We start from the raw sequence: 14,230 nt of genomic DNA, 5'->3' as shown, positions 1-14,230 counted from the left end.
GTTTGAACATTCTTTGGCATTGCCTTCTTTGGGATTGGAATGAAAACTGACCTTTTCCAATCCTGTGGTCACTACTGAGTTTTCCAAATTTGCTGGCATATTGAGTGCAGCACTTTCACAGCATCGTCTTTTAGGATTTGAAATAGCTCAACTGGAATTCCATCACCTCTATTAGCTTTGTTCGTAGTGATGCTTCCTGACTCAACCCACAACCCATCCATCAACAATCTTGTGGGATATGCCTTTAAAATTTACCCACTACCTGACAACTCTGCTGCTTCTCACCTGGTCCAAGCGACCATCACCTCCCGCCTGGATGTCTGGTCCCACCCTTGTCACCCTTGTTCTCAAGCACTGCAGAAACCCTTTCACAACCTTAGTGCTATCACATCACTCATCTGCTGAAAACCTGGGTAAAAACCAGAATCTCTAAATGGCTCCAGGCTAAATGACCCGGCTCTTGTTGGTTTTGATCTCTGACTTCTGTTCCCTTATTCATTCCATTCTAGTCACAAGGGCCCCCTTACCAACTCCTCAAACACACAGGCTGGACCTTGCCTTGGAGCCTCACTTCGGCTCTTCCCTCTGCCAGGAATACTCTTGCCCATTTGCTTATTTCCCTCTCCTTCTATGATTCCTTCTTCAAAGTCTCCTGCTTAGTGGACCCTGCTCCCACCTCCCTCCCCCTCAATATGCTGTAAATTTTCTCATGAAAGCCTAAGTAACAAACTCATGGCAACAACAAGGGCTACAATCTGTCTACTCTTTCTCTCTACCAAAAATGAAACAGTTGTCATGAGAATGTTGTTATGTTTATTCAAACTGAAATACAAACTCACTTTTTCCCTAACAGATGATCATTAAATGTAATTTGGGGCATATAACTCAGAAAGAATTCAAATACTTTGATCTGCCTGATTGATTTCATAATGTGGAATGCTTATGATACATTGAATATTTTCCATAAGTTAAATGAGGTAAATCTTCACTTACAGAGTTGTTTTAAGAGATAGTTAAGACACATGATAAGACTGTGTTCACAAGATTGCATTTGTGTTGAAATGAACACTCTTTTGATTTACCCAATTCTAAGAACACTTAGTTAAGTATAAGATGCTCCTGAATGAATGAATGACAGGTCATTCCACAGGGCGATCTCGTGGATAGGCAGGAAGCCTTTCTCCTGGTATATTCTCTGAATCTTCCAGATTCTCAACACCCTGTGGTCCACGTTGTGCCTTTGGTCCCCAACATCCTCCTCTGTATTGCTCCATTTCATGTCCTTCTCTCTTATTGAAGGCTCTCTCCCAGCTTCATCTCGTTTCACAGGACTTGGGGGAGCGATGCAGGGGCCAGGTGTCTTTGGATCTTGGGAGTGAAGGAAGGGAGAAAGCAGGCAGCTTCAGAATGGAGATGATCAGATCTTGCAGACCACCAAGGTTAGCTTGCTGACATGCTGGAGTGTTCCTCTGGTTAGGAAGCCATCAGGAAAACAGTGAACACAGAAGAAATGGAAAGAGAGAATGAGGCCAAGAGACTTTGCAAGGCAAAATTAAACTCAAATGAAAATGAAGGGGAAAAAACGAAGTATGAAAATGGTACGGCCAATGTCAGGTGTTGTTGGAGGTGAGGGGTTCACTTCTGGATATCAGGTTAAGATAAACGGCCCATTCCCATAAATACATCCCAGTGCCTGTTCATATGTATTTGGGAAACGTCAGCTCAAGGTTCAGAATCGAAACCAAGAGCAATGAAGTGTTCTTTTAAGTGAAGGATGTAGGCATGAAAGAATAAAAAGACTCAAGATTCAGTCTTAGGTTTTAACCCAGTTAGGAGGTGGGAAGAAAATACAAAGTTTCTGAAGAAAGAAAATGGAGAGAGGATGAATGGGGGTGAGACGACAGAGAAGAACATAAATACAGATTGTTAAGGAGAAGGGATTCTGTATGAAAAGTTTAGGGTAAGCAACTCTGTCTGTGACAGAGTAATTCAAAAGCATGACAACAAGAATGCGAAGCTGGTTTACAAAAAGAAAAATCTAAACAAATGGTAAATTTTGATTTGTCTTGTATAACTGAATCCCTAATGAAACATCTGTGGGAGAATTGCATTTAATATCATGTAATGAACTCACAGCATTCACAACACTTGCCTGTGGTTTTATAGATGCATCTGAATAGCATATATGTTGCTTTTCAAGAAACGCCACCTGAATGTTCCTTACAAACAAAGATGGAGAAATAAAAGGAACTTAATCTCGGTCCTGTGCACCACCTATTCATATTACATCGTGCTGCTGCAGTCTCTGAGGGAAGGGAACATTTGGGTGTGCTGTGGGTTACGTAAACACCCACTAAATATTGATGCAAGCATAATTAGAATGACTGAAATAATCCTGGCATAAAATTACCCTCACAGTTAGAAGAGAGACAAAATGAAGTAATTTGATCATGAAAATTAATACAGGTCAACTCTCAGTTTTCAATGCAGCTAACTGAAAACCTCTTATTATTCAAACCTCCTTCCCTTCAGGTTTGTGCTTTTTTCTCCTTGCCCTGAGAAAGAGGGCAGGGAGAGGAGTACCCTGAGGAAAAACTCTATCAAGATGGTGGAGGAAGGGAAGAGAATCATTTTTATTTTTCTAAGGCAGTGGCTCCTAAACCTTTCCCTGTATTGATTTTGCCACCCATAGCACATTTTTGTGGGCATGCCCAGGGTGAAATGACATCTGGTCCTCTTTCACTCAATGTTGAAATGATGAAATGGCATTTATTGTAGTTGAGCAACAGTTGTATTGAGATATAATTCACAGATTATACAACTCACCCATTCAAAGTACACACATCAGTGGTTTTCAGTGTTCACAGAAGTTGCAACTGTTACCATATTTTGTCACCACCACCCCCTCAAAATGCCTACTGGTAGTTCCTGGGATCACCTTCCAGATGAATTACTTGCACTTGAATTCTTGCCTCAAGATCTGCTTCTGCAGAAACTCCAGCTAGAACATGGTGGTTCTCCCACAATCCAGTCACCGGAATTCCTAGCGAAGTCTGTTCTGAGGTATGTCACTAGCTCCTAAGAGGACTCCCTACATGGAATAAGGAAATATTGATGGGATTTGTGCTTTATTTCCTAAAGGGAATTCAAAAGAAGCAGGTCTAGGACTTCTCTGGTGGCGCAATGTATAAGAATCTGCCTCCCAAAGTAGGGGACACAGGTTTCATTCCTGGTCTAGGATGATTCCACATGCCAGGAACAACTAAGCCCAAGCTCCGTAACTACTGAAGCCCACACGCTCTAGGGCCCATGAGCTGCAACTACTGAAGCCCGCGAGCCTAGAGCCTGTCCTTCTGGAGGGGAGGGGAGATGCATCTGTCTTTCCTAGTTGGTATTGCCCTAATAATCCTTTTCCTATGGCCCTAAGAAGCAAGTCGACAATGCTGGTTTGCACAGGTTGGGCATCTCATTCATAGTTTGCCGGGGTCCAGCCCCGGTGGATCCAGGGTGATTCGAAGGTGGGGACGGAGTTGGCGTCTTTGGAAAAATACATATTTAATCACAGATATAGAGAGATTAGAAATGGATAGTGTAGTAGGAAGATTAGTGGAGAAAAAGAGGCTGAATAACTTGGATTACGTGGAATAGCATCCATGCTCCAGATGGGAATTCAGCCAGAAAAACGGCAGCAAGAAAGAAGCGACATGGGGGAATCAGTCTTTCCGGAAACTGATCCCCTTTCTTTATTTTTGCGTTTGCTTATATACCTTTTGTTACACATAGGGATGAATACAGAGTCACGTGGGAGTCAGCAGTCCTGACCTTTATCAAAATCAGGTGCTTCACATAAATGTATAAAAAAAAGGTCTTAGGGATATTACATCATCTTCTGGCCATGAGTGAGACCTGCTGACATTTTATGATCCTTTCTTTCTGATAACCAAAAAAACTTATTTCTTCCAAGGGTGTTTTTTCTTAAACCAGGCACCACCCTCCAAATAAAGTTACATTCCTATAGGGTGAGGGTGTAGTGAGTTACAATCAAGAAAGGAATTTATTTAACCCAAGGTTAACATGATTAGTCTTAAAGGTTAATACTTATTTCTCCTATATGCTTAAAGGTTAATACTTATTTCTTCCTATATGCTTAAAGGTTAATACTTATTTCTCCTATATGTTAGTTATATTCATTATAAGGGTAGGGAACATGGAGATTTAGCAGCAAACATCAGCCCAACAAATGAAAATCCTTTCACCAATGCTCCCCTTAAGATCTATTTAGTCTTAAGATATGATAAAGTTACATTCTTACATAGCAAGGACACAGTGATTTATAACAAAGTACAGTGATCTATTACAAGAGAGAAAATCCATTAACTCAAAAAGTCTAGTATTGCTAACATCAAAAACTACTATATTTCCTTTGCTATATTCCAAATACATTGATTAATATATTCCCAGGTGCCTAAGGATATAGAGGCCTGGCGGCAATCATTGACTCAACAAGAAGAAAAAGCCCTATGCTAATTAAGACTCTCAGAATACTCCAAAACTCTCTGTGCTGTTTACGGTTGAGAGGTAGTAAACAATCATGTGCCTAGTGGCAGCAGTATGGATAATCCTGTCACACAGGCTAGTCTGTCAGCAGAGAGGTTTGACCTGAAACATCCTTGTCCCACCCAGAGCAGGGAATTAGCAGCAATTATTGACACAACAAATGAAGAAACCCTTCACCAATATAATTCCTAGCCAACTATACTAATAATTTCTAACTCCCCAAAATAATTTGCCTTTAGTAAGTCTAAAACATCTCATGCCTCTCAGGTTGGGAGGCTATAAACAATCACATGTGGCCGGACAAACCTATACAGGTGGGCTAGATAACCTTCAGAGGAGTCCGCAAGCTGAAACACTCTTGTCACGCCCAAGAATTTTTATTGTCTTGGAGCTGCACGTTTACTCCTTCTCCGAGAGAAACGGTTATGGGGGAGAGCCCCCCGTAAAGTCAGAAGTGTAGATGAGAGCATAAAACAGACTCTGGTTTTGGGGTTAGATGCTCGGGAACAGGGGGTTTCCTGAGGCTTGATCACACCTTTGCGTATGCCAAGCCTCCTTCCTCATGACCTTTGCCATGGGCGGAGTTCCTCACGCTGGCCCCCGGCAATAGTTCTTATTGTTGTTCAGTCGTTAAGTCACATCTGACTCTTTGCAACCCCACTGCAGCACACTAGGCTTCCCTGTTCATCACCAACTCCCAGAGCTTGCTCAAACTCATGTCCATCGAGTCGGTGATACCATCCAACCATCTCATCTTCTATTGTCCTCTTCTCCTCCTTCCTTCAATCTTTCCCACCATCAGGGTCTTTTTCAATGACTCGGTTCTTCACACCAGGTGACCAAAATATTGGAGCTTCAGCTTCAGCATCAGTCCTTCCAATGAATATTCAGGACTGATTTCCTTTAGGGTTGACTGGTTTGATCCCCCTATAGTCCAAGGGGCTCTCAAGAGTCTTCTCCAACACCACAGTTCAAAAGGATCAATTCTGTGGTGCTCAGCCTTCTCTATGGTCCAACTCTCACATCCATACATGACTACTGGAAAAACCATAGCTGTTGGAGAAGACTCTTGAGCGTCCCTTGGACTGCAGGGAGATCCCACCAGTCCATTCTGAAGGAGATCAGCCCTGGGATTTCTTTGGAAGGAATGATGCTAAAGCTGAAGCTCCAGTACTTTGGACACCTCATGCGAAGAGTTGACTCATTGGGAAAGACTGTGATGCTGGGAGGGATTGGGGGCAGGAGGAGAAGGGGACGACCCAGGATGAGATGGCTGGATGGCATCACGGACTTGATGGATGTGAGTCTGAGTGAACTCCGGGAGATGGTGATGGACAGGGAGGCCTGGCGTGCTGTGATTCATGGGGTTGCAAAGAGTCGGACACGACTGAGCAACTGAACTGAACTGAACTGACTATATGGACCTTTGTCAGCAAAGTGATGTCTCTGCTTTTTAACACGTTGTCTAGGTTTGTCATGGCTTTCCTTCCAAGGAGCAACTTTCTTTTAATTTCATGGTTGCCATCACTGTCCACAGTGATTCTGAAGCCCAAGAAAAGAAAATCTGTCACCACTTGCACTTTTTCCCCTTCTGTTTGCCATGAAGTGATGGGACCAGATGCCATGATCTTAATTTTTAAACGTTGAGTTTTAAGCCAGCTTTCTCACTCTCCTCTTTCACCTTCATCAAGAGGCTCTTTAGTTCCTCTTCAATTTGCCATAAGGGTGGTATCATCTGCCTAGATGAGGTTGCTGATATTTCTCCTGGCAATCTTGATTCTAACTTGTAACTCATCCAGCCTGGCATTTAGCATGATGTACTCTTCAGGTAAGTTAAATAAGCCACAGGAAGAGAACTGGTCAAATGGGAGCAAGAGGGGCTGAGAGACGGGGAGATGGAACTCTGATGATGTTTAAGACTCTGAAGCTAGATCCAACTTTTGAGCTTCCAACTACAGCAGCCAATTATTTATACCTTTGATTTACCCATGCTAGGATAGATTTCTATGATTTGCAACCTGATTAACACGGTTGGTATCTACATTCTTCAATCTCTGAAAACAGTAAAGAACAAAAGTGGCAAAGGCAAGCTTCACTATCTCTGGGGGTCTTCTATGTTCTAATAAGAAAGCTTCAAATGCCTGAGCCCTGAGCTGAGAGCCCTTGGCCAAGATATTCAAAATAACATGTAGTTTTAATCAGTGCTATGTAAACAACTTAATCCAAGAAGGAAAAAGAAAAACCATTGACCCAAATAGGATATTGGTAATTCTGAACAAGTGCTACAAATGCTTATAAAAGAATGTTAAGATGCCTAATTGGTGAATAAATGAAATATAAACATCCATTTTGTTACTTGGAGAGTTCTTTAATATGTAATGGGGAAAACGGTGTATTGGATGCACTGTAACCAATAAATGCCTGTTTCCTTTTCTAAAACAAATCAATTCTTGAAACCATTAACCAGCATTTAAATGTAACTCTATTTTTTTCCTATTTATTTCTCCCTTTTGAATCCTTCTCATTAGTGGAAGGAAATAGGTTTATCCAGGAGATAGAGCAGCATGGTGGAATAAGCATGGAGTGGAGTGGGATTTGGAGCCTGAAGCCTTGGCTTTTAACCCCAGCTCTGCCAATTACTAGTTCTGTGACCTTGGGTAAGTCACTAAATCTTACCTGGGTTCCAGGTGTCACAAGAGACTACTGTCAGGAATCTCTTACCCACATCGGAGAGTCGTAGTGATAAAAACCTTTTAGGGCAGTGTCTCTCAGTCTTTATTGTTCATAGGAATTCCCTGGGGACTTCCAAATTTCACAAGACCTCTGCAGATTCTTGTTGTGTTTGGAGTGGGATCCAAGAGCTGCATTTTGAATAAGCTCCCAAGTGATGTTGATGTGGCTGCCTTCACACTTTGGGGTAACAAGGTAGAGGGTAACTTCCAGGCTCACAATGATTTTCCTCTTCTAGAAACTGCCCTGGATTTCAGTGGTGGGCTATTAATCCTTGCTCTTCTACCTGCTTGCCACAGCTGTATCCCCATAGCTTGTACCCCCTTGCCACCTCTACTACATTAGAGGTGATTTCTGACCCAACCAGGGTCAAAAGAAGGTCTCATCCACAAATCTGGTTTTGAACAGACAACCAGGGTTGGGACATTCACTCACTTGCTCATTCATTCAGCAGTTCTTTTCAAGTTCTCTCTATGCCAGATACTCTAACGAGCAGTAGAGATATAGTAGTTCGATAAAGCAGGTCTCTGGCCTCACAGAGCATTCATGATAGTACTGCACAAGATAATTTCAGATAAGCTAAGTGCTTTGAAGTGATTGGAGAATTTCAAGGGTTGCAGGGGACCTACTTTAAACAGGGGTGCTGGGGAAAGCCAAGCTCTTGCTTCCCTTTCTACAATGACCTTGGCGGACACATGTTGAATACAAATGAAAAAACATAACCAATGAAAGAAAACTGGGTCCCTGGTAATTGTGTGCAGGAGAGCCACTCTCCCCTGCAGACTAACTGAACTATAATGAGAATGAAAAAGAAACTTTTATTGCATTAAACCACTGAGATTTCAGGATTTATCTATTATAGAAGCTAGCACTGCTTATCAAACATGCATAAATTATTGAACTCTTTCTGAGATCCTAAAAGTTGCCATTTTTTTCACTTATATTTGTTAGAGCTATTCTCTACTGCACTTCCCTGGTGGCTCAGTGGCAAAGACCTGCCTGCCAGGAGATGCAGGAGACGTGGATTCAATCCCTGGGTCAGGAAGATCCCCTGGAGAAGGGAATGGCAACCTGCTCCAGTATTCTTACCTGCAGAATACCAAGGACAGAGGAACCCAGGGGGCTACAGTCCATGGGGTCACAAAAGAGTCGGACAAAACTTAGTTACTAAACAATGACACCAAAATTCTCTACTACTCGAAAGGATCTTAATGGATACAATTTCTGTGAATCTGATGAGCTAACAGCATAAATTGTTGGACATCTGTGAAGAATGATAACTTTAAACTGATTTTTCTGAAATGTATCCACTTTCTGGATGCATTATTAGGGAAAAAAAATTTTTTAACGGATTGACATGTAAATTAATACTGAGGTCAATTTTTTTCCTGGTCATTTCTATCTTAAAATTCTTGTTCAGACCTTTATAAAATCAACTCACTAAATTGCAGTGGGTAGAAACCAAGAGAGCAATTGTAAAATTTATGATTTTCCCTTAAAACATAACTGCTTAGATTTTAAAAGAGTCCTTGGTGGCACAATGATATTAACATTTAAATTTGCCACATTTCTTCTTATGGGCTATCAACAGGCAGTAAACCTGGGCATCTCTTAGAGATGAATTTCCCCAAAGGATGTCCGTCTTACACACTGCATCCTCAGAGGGATATTTTCTTCCTTGGCTACTGGTCCCAAGAACATATCGCTGGTCACCTCACTAGCCTTCCTCTTCTACTCCTCTAATCTTTATGCATGCTAGGAAGGCAGAGAAAAGCTGTTCCTTAAGACTACTTGCTACAACCATATCTCAGTCTCCTAAGACTTATGGCTGGATCACACTTGAGGACAAGACAGATAGGATCAGAGAGGAACGATTCAAGAGGCCAGTGCTGGGGACTCAGCTTTCTTTCTATGGCTTTCATTAATGTTTATATCCCCAGGCTTGAGGTTTTCTTTGTGACTTTGTGTTCTCAGTGAAAATTTAGCAGTAAATGACTTATGTCATATGAACTTATTGGAGTCTGCATGTGGCAACACCAGTGTATGAAGTCAAAACTCCTATCCTTTGAGCCATCAAAACGAAGTCTTCTCCAGCCAGGGGTCAAGTCATGTGTGTCTGTGTGTGTGTGTTTGTATACAGAGGCTGCAGGTTTCCATGGAACCAGACTTGTGATGAGGAGGAAAAGATGGGCCTCCCCAGGACACCTTTGAATAAGGATGTCAACGTTCCTTTCTGTATGGCTTTAAAGTCTTTGGTTACTTCAGCAACAAAGGTTCAGTTCAGTTTAGTCACTCAGTCGTGTCCGACTCTTTGTAACCCCATGGACTGCAGCATGAAAGACCTCCCTTTCCATCACCAACTCCGAGAGCTTGCTCAAACTTATGTCCATTGAGTCAGTGATGTCATCCAACCATCCCATCCTCTGTCATCCCCTTCTCTTCCCTCCTTCAATCTTTTCCAGCTTCAGGGTCTTTTCCAAGGATTCAGTTCTTTGCATCAGGTGGCCAAAATACTGGAGTTTCAGCTTCAGCATCAGTCCTTTCAATGAACATTCAGGACTGCTTTCCTTCAGGATTGACTGGTTGGATCTCCTTGCAGTCCAAGGAGAGTCTTCTCAAGAGTCTTCTCCAACACCACAGTTCAAAAGCATCAACTCCCAACACTCAACTTTCTTTACAGTTCAACTCTCACATCCATACATGACTACTGGAAAAACCATAGCTTTGACTAGATGGACCTTTGTCAGCAAAGTAATGTCTCTGTTTTTTAATGTGCTGTCTAGGTTGGTCATAGCTTTTCTTCCAAGGAGAAATTCTTTTAAATTCATGGCTGCAGTCACCACTGCAGTGATTCTGGAGCCCAAGAAAATAAAGTCTGTCACTGTTTCCATTGTTTCCCCATCTATTTGCCATGAAGTGATGGGACTGGATGCCATGATCTTAGTTTTTTGAATGTTGAGTTTTAGGCCAACTTTTTCATTCTCCTCTTTCACTTTCAAGAGGCTCTTCACCAGGATAGATCACATCTTGGGCCATAAATCTAGCCTTGGTAAATTCAAAAAAATAGAAATCATTCCAAGCATCTTTTCTGACCACAATGCAGTAAGATATCTACAACCATATCTCAGTCTCCTAAGACTTATGGCTGGATCACATTTGAGGACAAGACAGATAGGATCAGAGAGGAACAATTCAAGATCTCAATTACAGGAGAAAAACTATTAAAAGTTCCAACATATGGAGGCTGAACAACACGCCTCTGAATAACCAACAAATCACAGAAGAAATGAAAAAAGAAATCAAAATATGCATAGAAATGAATGAAAATGAAAACACAACAACTCAAAACCTGTGGGACACTGTAAAAGCAGTGCTAAGGGAAAAGTTCATAGCAATACAGGCATACCTCAAGAAACAAGAAAAAAAAGTCAAATAAATAACCTAACTCTACACCTAAAGCTACTAGAAAAGGAAGAAATGAAGAACCCCAGGATTAGTAGAAGGAAAGAAATCTTTAAAATTAGGGCAGAAATAAATGCAAAAGAAACAAAAGAAACCATAGCAAAAATCAACAAAGCCAAAAGCTGGTTCTTTGAAAAGATAAATAAAATTGACAAACCATTAGCCAGACTCATCAAGAAACAAAGCAAGAAAATCAAATCAATAAAATTAGAAATGAAAATGGAGAGATCACAACAGACAACACAGAAATACAAAGGATCATAAGAGACTACTATCAGCAATTCTGTGCCAATAAAATGGACAACGTGGAAGAAATGGACAAATTCTTAGAAAAGTACAACTTTCCCAAACTAAACCAGGAGGAAATAGAAAATCTTAACAGACCCATCACAAGCACAGAAATTGAAAGTGTAATCAGGAATCTTCCAGCAAACAAAAGCCCAGGTCCAGATGGCTTCATAGCTGAATTCTACCAAAAATTTAGAGAAGAGCTAACACCTATTCTACTCAAACTCTTCCAGAAAATTGCAGAGGAAGGTAAACTTCCAAACTCATTCTATGAGGCCACCATCACCCTAATACCAAAACCTGACAAAGATGCCACAAAAAAAGAAAACTACAGGCCAATATCACTGATGAACATAGATGCAAAAATCCTTAACAAAATTCTAGCAATCAGAATCCAACAACACATTAAAAAGATCATACACCATGACCAAGTGGGCTTTATCCCAGGGATGCAAGGATTCTTCATCTGCAAATCAATTGATGTAATTCACCACATTAACAAATTGAAAAATAAAAGCCATATGATTATCTCAATAGATGCAGAGAAAGCCTTTGACAAAATTCAACATCCATTTATGGTAAAAACTCTCCAGAAAGCAGGAATAGAAGGAACATACCTCAACATAATAAAAACTATATATGACAAACCCATAGCAAACATTATCCTCAATGGTGAAAAATTGAAAGCATTTCCCCTAAAGTCAGGAACAAGACAAGGGTGCCCACTTTCACCACTACTATTCATCATAGTTCTGGAAGTTTTGGCCACAGCAATCAGAGCAGAAAAAGAAATAAAAGGAATCCAAACTGGAAAAGAAAAAGTAAAACTCTCACTGTTTGCAGATGACATGATCCTCTACATAGAAAACCCTAAAGACTCCACCAGAAAATTACTAGAGCTAATCAATGAATATAGTAAAGTTGCAGGATATAAAATCAACACACAGAAATCCCTTGCATTTCTATACACTAATAATGAGAAAGTAGAAAAAGAAATTAAGGAAACAATTCCACTCACCACTGCAACGGAAAGAACAAAATACTTAGGAATTTATCTACCTAATGAAACTAAAGACCTATATATAGAAAACTATAAAACACCGGTGAAAGAAATCAAAGAGGACACTAATAGATGGAGAAATATATCATGTTCATGGATCAGAAGAATCAATATAGTGAAAATCAGTATACTACCCAAAGCAATCTATAGATTCAGTGCAATCCCTATCAAGCTACCAACGGTATTTTTCACAGAACTAGAACAAATAATTTCACAATTTGTATGGAAATATAAAAAAACCTCAAATAGCCAAAGAAATCTTGAGAAAGAAGAATGGAACTGGAAGAATCAACCTGCCTGACTTCAGGCTCTACTACAAAGCCACAGTCATCAAGACAGTATGGTACTGGCACAAAGACAGACATATAGATCAATGGAACAAAATAGAAAGCCCAGAGATAAATCCAGGCACCTATGCACAACTTATCTTTGACAAAGGAGGCAAGAATATACAATGGATTAAAGACAATCTCTTTAACAAGTGGTGCTGCGGAAAATGGTCAATCACTTGTAAAAGAATGAAACTAGAACACTTTCTAACACCATACACAAAAATAAACTCAAAATGGATTAAAGATCTAAATGTAAGGCCAGCCAGAAACTATAAAACAACTAGAGAAGAACATAGGCAAAACACTCTCTGACATAAATCACAGCAGGATCCTCTATGACCCACCTCCCAGAATGTTGGAAATAAAAGCAAAAGTAAACAAATGGGACCTAATTAAACTTAAAAACTTCTGCACAACAAAGGAAACTATAAGCAAGGTGAAAAGACAGCCTTCAGAATGGCAGAAAATAATAGCAAATGAAGCAATTAACCAACAACTAATCTCATAAATATACAAGCAACTCCTGCAGCTCAATTCCAGAAAAATAAATGACCCAATCAAAATATGGGCCAAAGAACTAAATAGACATTTCTCCAAAGAAGACACACAGATGGCTAACAAACACATGAAAAGATGCTCAACATCACTCATTATCAGAGAAATGCAAGTCAAAACCACAATGAGGTACCATTTCACACCAGTCAGAATGGCTGCTATCCAAAAGTCTACAATCAATAAATGCTGGAGAGGGTGTGGAGAAAAGAGAACCCTCTTACACTGTTGGTGGGAATGCAAACTAGCACAGCCACTATGCAGAACAGTGTGGAGATTCCTTAAAAAACTGGAAATAGAACTGCCTTATGACCCAGCAATCCCACTGCTGGGCATACACACCGAGGAAACCAAAATTGAAAGAGACACGTGTACCCCAATGTTCATCACAGCACTGTTTATAATATCCAGGACATGGAAGCAACCTAGATGTCCATCAGCAGATGAATGGATAAGAAAGCTGTGGTACATATACACAATGGAGTATTACTCAGCCATTAAAAAGAATACATTTGAATCAGTTCTAATGAGGTGGATGAAACTGGAGCCGATTATACAGAGTGAAGTGAGCCAGAAAGAAAAACACCAATACAGTATACTAACGCATATATATGGAATTTAGAAAGATGGTAATGATAACCCTGTATGTGAGACAGCAAAACAGACACAGATGTATAGAACAGTCTTTTGGACTCTGTGGGAAAGGGAGAGGGTGGGATGATTTGGGAGAATGGCATTGAAACATGTATAATATCGTATATGAAATGAATCTCCAGTCCAGATTCTATGCATGATACTGGATGCTTGGGGCTTGTGCACTGGGATGACCCAGAGGGATGGTACAGGGAGGGAGGAGGGAGGGGGGTTCAGGATGCGGAATACGTGTATACCTGTGACAGATTCATGTTGATGTATGGCAAAACCAATACAATATTGTAAAGTAATTAATGTCCAGTTAAAATAAATAAATTTATATTTTTAAAAAAGAGGCTCTTCACTTTGTGCCTTTTCACTTTGTGCCATAAGGGTGGTATCATCTGAGTATCTGAGGTTTTTGATACTTCTTCCAGCAATCTTAATTCCAGCTTGTGCTTCAAGTGCAAAGTCAAGCGGGCCTTAGGAAGCACCACTAGGAACAAAGCTAGTGGAAGTGATGGAGTTCCAGTTGAGCTGTTTCAAATCCTAAAAGATGATACTGTTAAAGTGCTGCACTCGATATGCCAGCAACAAAGGTTAGTCTTCACATCTT

Source organism: Capra hircus, chromosome 18 (assembly GCF_001704415.2).
Source record: "Capra hircus breed San Clemente chromosome 18, ASM170441v1, whole genome shotgun sequence".
Taxonomy (NCBI): domain Eukaryota; kingdom Metazoa; phylum Chordata; class Mammalia; order Artiodactyla; family Bovidae; genus Capra; species Capra hircus.
This window is presented reverse-complemented; position numbering follows the sequence as displayed.